At 47.3% G+C, this 7,541-nt stretch overlaps 1 long non-coding RNA gene across 1 annotated transcript in view; it reads right to left on the bottom strand.

The window, feature by feature from the left end:
* Window positions 1-4,119: 4,119 nt before the first annotated feature.
* The window catches only part of LOC135321320 (uncharacterized), a 38,457-nt gene continuing 35,035 nt past the window's right edge, over window positions 4,120-7,541 (bottom strand). Inside the window, exon 4 of the long non-coding RNA XR_010381018.1 lies at window positions 4,120-7,187. This is a non-coding gene — a long non-coding RNA (uncharacterized LOC135321320). The remainder of the gene's footprint in view (window positions 7,188-7,541) is intronic.

Raw genomic sequence — 7,541 nt, 5'->3', positions numbered from 1 at the left:
CTGGGGGGCCAGAGCTGTGTTTACTGAACTTGTTCCTCTGAGTACACTGTCCTGTTGGTGGCTCCGATCAGAGGGACAGGCGGGGACAGGTGGGGACAGCCTAGCTGACTCCAGATTTTTGGTTCTAAGTGTGGCTCTCCTATTTTCTAAGTCTTTCCTCCTCCACCACCTTTACCCTCCAGACCATGAGATGAGACAGTTGGCAGACTGGAGAGTGAAGGAAAAGAAACAACTGTGGACAAAGCCAGATGGTGGAGGAAGTGGTCCTTCAAGCCATTAAGCCTTGTGAAGGGCTGTCCTGGGGTCTCTGTGCTCAAAGACAGTGGGGTGGGATAGTGGGCAGTGTCTATGCAGCTGGCTCCCTGACTGGAGTGGGGGTGGCAGTGGAACACAGAGATGGGGGGCTGACGACAGTAGTGGTTCTGTGTGGAAGCCCCATCTCAGTGCCTGTTTGCTTGAATGCAAATCCTGAGATGAAGATTTGAGTGCAAGTAGTTTGAGAGGTGATCCCAGGAAGCGCCAATAGGAGAGTGGAGAAGTGAATCAGAGAAGGGAAGGCAGCCAATAAAAGGTTTGTTACTGGGTTAATTATCCTCAGGGGTAGCTGGACCTTGATCCTGCTGGGACAATCTGGGAGCCAGGAAAGGACACATGCTGCAGAGAGAGCATACCCAAGGGGCAAGGGAACTGGGGTACTTATACACCCACTCCTCAGTCATGGGTTGAAGGGCACTTGGCACTCTTGGCCTGCTGTGAAGGTGGAAAAGTGGGGTCTGGTGACGAGAGAGAGCCCCTGGGCAGTGACCCAGGTGTTGGCAGTTGGCAGTTAGACAAGCATGTACTGAAATGGTGAGGGAGTGTGCGGGTGTCGGGGGCACCAACTACACCTGCAGCCCCCTTCTGTCCAGGCTGAGCATCATGTCTGGAGCCCAGGGTGCTTTGCAGAAGTACTCTGACTGTCCTAGAGCAATAGCTTTTGCTATATAACAGATGTCCTGAAAAGTTAGTGGCTTAAAATGAGAACCATTTAATAAGCTCTCAAATCGGTGGATGGGCAATTTGGGTTGGGCTTAGCTGGGTAGTTCTGGTCTCAGTTGGGCTCACTCACGCATCTGCGGCTGGCTGGCAGGTGGACTGGAGGCCGTCTGGTCTAAGATGGCCTCGCTGGGACAGTTTATCTGCTCCGCATGGTCTCTCATCCTCCAGCAGTCTGGCTGGGGCCTGTTCGTACGGCAGCAGCAGCTCCCTACGAGAACGAGCAGATGCAGGCAGGTGCTCTGGAGGCCTGGGCTTGGAACTGGCACAACATCACTTCCTCCACAGTCTGCTGGCCAAAGCAAGTCATCAGGCCTGTGCAGATACAAGGGGTGGGGAAATAGACTCACCCTCTTGAGGGGAGGAGCTGAAAAGTCATACGTAGGAGAATATGTACAGGAAGAGGAATATTTGCAGTCACTTTTACAAATCATCCACGACATGTCCCATGCCTCAAGGCCTTGTGTTCTGGTGGGCCATCAAAATCGGTGTGTGCTCTGCTCTTTTAGACATAGTTGGAGTCAGAAGCTGTCTGTGTCAAGTGTGGGAATGTCTGTGTCCTACAATATCTTCTCCAGTGGTGCTTTCTGTTAACCATTGTCCTTTCCTTTGGCCATCTGTAAGAAAGCAATTATTTCTGAGGGATAGCACATCGTGTCTCTAGTTACCAAGGCAGTGATTCTGCGTGCGTAAGGAGAGCAGGGAAGAGCTGAGTGGCTTTGGAGAAAAGAGATGTAGTGCACGTGCACCTTCCTCTTTAGCCAGCGTCTGAATCTTTTGCCTCGTGCTTAGGGAATTCCTGCCTTCCGAGTTCTGATGGGTGGCAGCAGAGCCTGCCTCTTTAGAAGGTGAAAGGACTATGCCTGCCCTTCCCCAGCCTCTTTTGGCAGCCAGGGCGTGGGAGTATGACCCAGGCTCTGCTGATCAGACCTGGCTGTGTCTGGACTCAGAATAGGAGCTGGTGACAGGAAGAAGTGGGATCAGTAAACTCTCTCTGGAGGTGGTCTGAATTCCTGGGGCAGTGGTGGCTGTGGGGCTGGATAGAGGCTGAGTCTAGTGTCCAGGAGGAGTGTGCTGGTGGCACAGGCCATGGTGACCAGTGCCCGTGGCAGTGGTGTTCTCACTAGACAAGTCTGTGGTGTGTTTTGGGAAGTTATTTCTGGCAGCAGGGTCCCAAATTTGGTTCTCTAGCTCTCCCAGACATTGTGTGAACTATGCAGTATCTTTCTAAATGAATTTCTGTTTTGCTTGAATCAGCTAGACTTTATTTCTGTTGCTTGCAGCTCAGAGCCCTAACTTGTATGGTGGGCATGGAGAGGGACGCACATAGAAAGAGTGGAGGAGGTTAGCTGAAAGAAGAAATTGGTTCTATTTTACTATTTTTGCCTGATGCTGGCTCCACTGGGAACTGTAAAGAAAACTTGGTAAAAGCTTGTGATAGTTTATTCTTTTTTTTTTTTTTTTTTACAACATAGAATTTCAGAAGATAGTTTGTCCTTTAAGAAGCCGATTGGAGAACCGAGGGTTAACAGTCTGAGAGAGAGGCTGATAAGCAGACCCAGGGATGCTGTGTGCTTCCGGTCTGGAGCCCTGGAGCAGACACCAGTATCTGGAATGCCCTGGTGGAAAGGGAGTGGTGGCTGCAGGGGAGACAAGAAGCACAGTCACAGATCCCAGAGTAAAAGGACCAAGTACAAAATTTGTTATTTTTCTCTGAAGAGCATCCAGGGTTGGATGGGGACATGTTGTAACAGTGAAGTTGAGTGAAGGACCCACAATTTGTATTTAGTGGTTTACTTTTTTTTTTTAGTGGCTTACTTTTTTTAAAGCCCTATACTTGCTTAGCTCATAAGCAATTTTTTTGCTTAATAGAAGACATTTTTTATCGAAAAAAACAGGTGAATGGATTATACTGGATGTTACTGCTTCCCTTGGTTTATCAAACATTAAAGAAAGTTTACTTTTGTGCTTAAGGAAATTTGGCTGCCACTTCAAATATAGACAGCATCACCAAGAGGTATTAATTCACTTCCCTACATAAAACCCAGAAGAACTGCACTGACAAAAAGCTAGCCAGAGAGCTGTGAAACAGTGTATAGTGCAGCCCTGCTGTTTACCTTGGGTGGGTGACAGTTCTTGTCAAGACATGAGTTGGGGAGCAAGTGCTTACACGTGGCATGTTTCTTGGGCTGTCTGAGGTCACACCTTCACCTTTGGGTCACCCTCCTCCCCACCAGCATACAGTTTGTGTTCAAATGCCTCCTGCAGGTCCCTGGCCTTTGTCCTTCTCCACACTGTTCTTCCTAAGTGACCTGCACTGCCATGTAGAAGCCCGCTGTGCTCTTACAGCACCATCAGGCTCAGAAGAGAGCAAGTCGAGGTATTTCTTCCCATGGTCTGGGTTTACAGAGCCACGCTGGGCAGGGAGGAGAGAGACCACCAAGGCCAATCCTCCTTCAGAGCTAGGAGATCCTCCCAGAGTTCAGGAGCTAAACTTCTATGTGAAGAAAGGCTGCGAGGCTCTGGCCCCACCCCCGTTCCCTGGTGGTTTGGTCTTGCTGAGATGTGCAGAACACCTTTGATCTTAAGACATCAAGTTTGCAGTTATTGTAATGGAAGCTCCTCCTTCCAACCCAGGAAGCAGAAACATTATTGCAGTATCTCTACATAGGACTAGCTGGATGTGAACTGAGCATGCAGAGTTCAAAGATCCAGGGGTCAGGAGTGATCTCTGTGAGTGACCCTCACTGCAGGGCTCACCATGCCTCTTGGAAGCCAAAGGGGCCTTCTTCTTGACTTTTGGTATCTTTGACTGAGTATCTTTAGATAGTCAACCAACCCATAGCCATTGTGACTGTTCATGTAGAAGCTCTTCACCTTGAAGGGTTCTCATTTCACTGGCTTCTCCCCATGGCCCCCATTTTACAGATGGAGAAATTGAGGCTTCTAGAGGTCAAATGATCTGCCCAAGGTTATGGAGGTATTAAGAGATTTATTTATTTTTAATTTTTCTAAAAAGTTATTTTTTATTTTCTATTTTTTATGACAATACCACATAAAATAATTTAATAAAAACCGTTAAAATCATTTTTTAAGATATAATTCACATGCCATATAATGCACCCATTTAATATACATAATTCAATGGTTTTTAATATATTCACAGAGACATGCAACCATCACCATAGTCAATTTTAGAACATTTTCATCATTAGCACCAAAGAAGTCCCACAACCCTTAGTCAACACCCCTCATTTCCCTCAAACCCTCCCCAACCTAAGCAACTGTCAATCAGCTTTCTGCAAAACCAAGTCTTTTAATTCCAAATCCAATGCTGTTGTTACAATATCTCACTGTTAGTCTGGAATTTGCTCAAATATGCATTGAAGAGAAATGATTTAGAGATTTGAGAGTTGTCTTCCTTCAAAATGTTACACACTTTGGGAATTTTCAAGGTATCAAAACTGTAATGGTTAATTTTATATGTCAACCTGACTGGGCTAAAGGATGCCCAGATATCCAGTGAAATGTGTCTGTGAGGGTGTCTCCAGAAGAGATTAGCATTTGGATCAGTAGACTGATTAAAGAGTAAAGAAGATCGCCCTCACCAATGCAGGGGGGCATCCTCCAATTCATTGAGGGATGAATAAAATAAAAAGGTGGGTGAAGGACAAATTTGCTCTTTGCTTAAGCTGGGATATCCATCTTCTCTTGGTCTTCCGGGTTCTAAGGCCTTCGAATTCAGGCTCAGATTTGCATCATTGGGCCCCCTACCCCTCCCAAGTTCTTAGGCTTTTGGACCTGGACTGGGATTGACACTGTCAGCCCCGCTGGTTCTCAGGCCTTTGAGTTTGGCCTGGAGGTACACCTCCAGCTTTCCTGGACCTCGTGCTTGCAGACGGCAGATCGTGGGACTTCTCAGTCTCCATAATCACCTGGTCAACCCCTCACTGTAAATTTCTTTCTTATATATCTCTATATATCCTCTTGGTTCTGTTTCTCTGGAGTACCCTAATACAGCCCCCGTTCCCTTTCCCTGTTCCTCAACACGAGAAACCTCATTGCCCTCAGCCCACACAGCTCTTTCCTTCTTCTGACAGAACACAGCCCTCACCACCATCACCCCTATAAGTGGTTGGTGCCCAGTGGGTGTCAGGAGCTTGGAAAACCGCAGGTCAACAGGCCCATCTTCCCCTGGTGTCAGCTTCACTGGAAAAGTTCTTGGGGGAGAAATTACATATAATAGAAAGTACACTTTGAGGACTAGTGTTCTTTATCTTTCAGATGAATGCAAAGAACTTCTTGCTTGCAATAGCTGTTTCCAGTGACAGCCCTGGACCTCCTAGAGGAGGCTCAGTCTCCTCCACAGGCTGTGGCGATTACTGTGGAAATCTAACCCCCATTATCTGGAAAGCTCTTGGGTATCTACCATATGCCCCAGGACAATGTACCATGCTGTTGTTTTTCTCACGTATTGTTGGGAACCTTTTCTTTATGTCTTATCTACCCTGTTAGGTTACACCCTCCTTGAAGCTCCTGTCGTAATAACAGCAAGTACTTACTGCGATCCAGAAGTAGGGCTGGCTGGGACTGGGGCAAGTGAGGTACTTAGCAGACAGAATTTAAGGCACGCTCTGGTGCCGACCCTGCACTCAGGAGACCCTGAGAGAGCGCCTCGTTGAATTTTTTGCATCGTTGTTTCTTTGCTTACCTCACCTTGGTTCTGCCCTGGCTTCATTCTTTGCATGCATTTTCTCATGTAAACTTCACAACAGTCTTATTTTACAGATGGGGAAAATCTGAAGCACACGATGGTGGTTAAGAAGCTTGCCCAGGGTCCCATGGCTGGCTCCAGCATATTGATGGTTGACAGACATGACTTCCTTCAGTTTTACAAGAGCCCCGAGAGGTAATTGTATGATATTGGTTCATGAGAGCTGATTGCTAAATTTCCAGGAATATTGAGAACTGGTTGTGAAACACAGTCATTATTAAATAGTAAGTTATACAAACTGATAATTAAATACATTATATTAAAAGTGAGTATAATATATACCCCCAACTCTTCACTTCCTAATTCTGATTCTACAGGGTTGGGATGAAATCTTGGCTTTGCCTCTTAACCAGCTTCATGAGTTCTTCATAGTGAAAGCCACAAAGGAGTGCAGAGTGCTGTGAATAGTGGAGGATTTGGAACCAGGCCCTCTAGATTCAAGTCCCAGATTCATTCCTATTATCTGTGTCAGTTTTCCCATCTGTAAATTGGGAGCAATTATTCTTGGTGTCAGCTTTCTCCCTGGCAAATTGGGAGCAATTTATAGATGAGAAAACTGACACGAATGGTAGTATCTGTTGTATCTCTCACATGCTTTTGAACATATGGCTTTTGAACGTATGCTGAATACTCACTATGTGCCAAGTATTGTTCTAAGCCCCTGGCTTATATTTTCTTATTAATGTTCCAGTAACTCAATGAGATAAGTATTGTGCTCCCGTTTTCAGATGGGGAAATAGCCTCAGCACAATTGAGTACCTTTCCCAAGATCACACAGCTGGCAGGTGGCAAAGCCAGGAGTCCATCTCAGGCAGCCCCTTGTACCTAGGAGATGCTCAGTAACTGTTAATTGGTCTGAACAGGCAGGGGGAAGAATCCAGACCCTGCACCCAAACCTGCCCATGCTGCCTGTGCTGCCTGTCCAAGGGCAAGGCACAGGCAGCTGCTGCTTTGGACTGAAAACCCTTCTCTGTGGGGTGGGAAGAGACCAGCTCCTCCCTGTGCCAGCCGGAAACCATCTCTTCCGGGCATTCTCCAGGGCGGATACGTTGTAGGAAACAGCCATGAGGCCGCAAGGAAGAAAAACACCCGCTTCCCATGCTCCCAGCATGGTGGTGGAAAGCTCCAGGTTTGAGCTCCGAGACCTCTCCCTGGATTCCAGAAGAAGCAGGCTTCCTACTGGGGCGAAGCCACCTCTGTATCCCACAGGCCTAGAGGGGTTTGACGAGAGAGGCTGTTGCTTTGAGGCTGAGGTGGCAGTGGGCCTGCAAGAGAGAGCTTGGCTTTGGGCAGCAGACAAGCCTGGGTCTGAATCTCACCTCTGCCTCTTACAAGCTGGATGTCCTCGGTTAAGTTCTCTGAGCCTCAGTTTTTCCATCTGTAAAACAGGAGAATACCCACCTTAGGGACTGTTATGGAACTTTAGTTTAAAAATCAAAGAGTGTGTATACAGCCTATGAGACATAAATGGCAGAAGGCATGGAATAAGTGTTAAGTGAATAAATACCAATAGCAGTTGTGTGCCAGACACTGTGCTGGGCAAGGGGTGGGTAAGAGTTCTATCTCCAGACTCTGTGCAGAAGCAGAGAGATGAACCAAGAGAGAAGGTGATGGAGGACGCGTGCTGTGGTAGTGGCGTCGGGGAGGAGCAGGGAACATGGGGCGGATGGCTCCTGCCTTTCCCTGCTCAGGCACTTGCTGAACAAGGAATTGTTGAGACCTACTATGTACC

Source organism: Camelus dromedarius, chromosome 5 (genome assembly GCF_036321535.1).
Source record: "Camelus dromedarius isolate mCamDro1 chromosome 5, mCamDro1.pat, whole genome shotgun sequence".
Lineage (NCBI taxonomy): Eukaryota > Metazoa > Chordata > Mammalia > Artiodactyla > Camelidae > Camelus > Camelus dromedarius.
The sequence above is the reverse complement of the archived record's forward strand: the minus strand, read 5'-3'. Positions and strand labels throughout refer to the sequence as shown.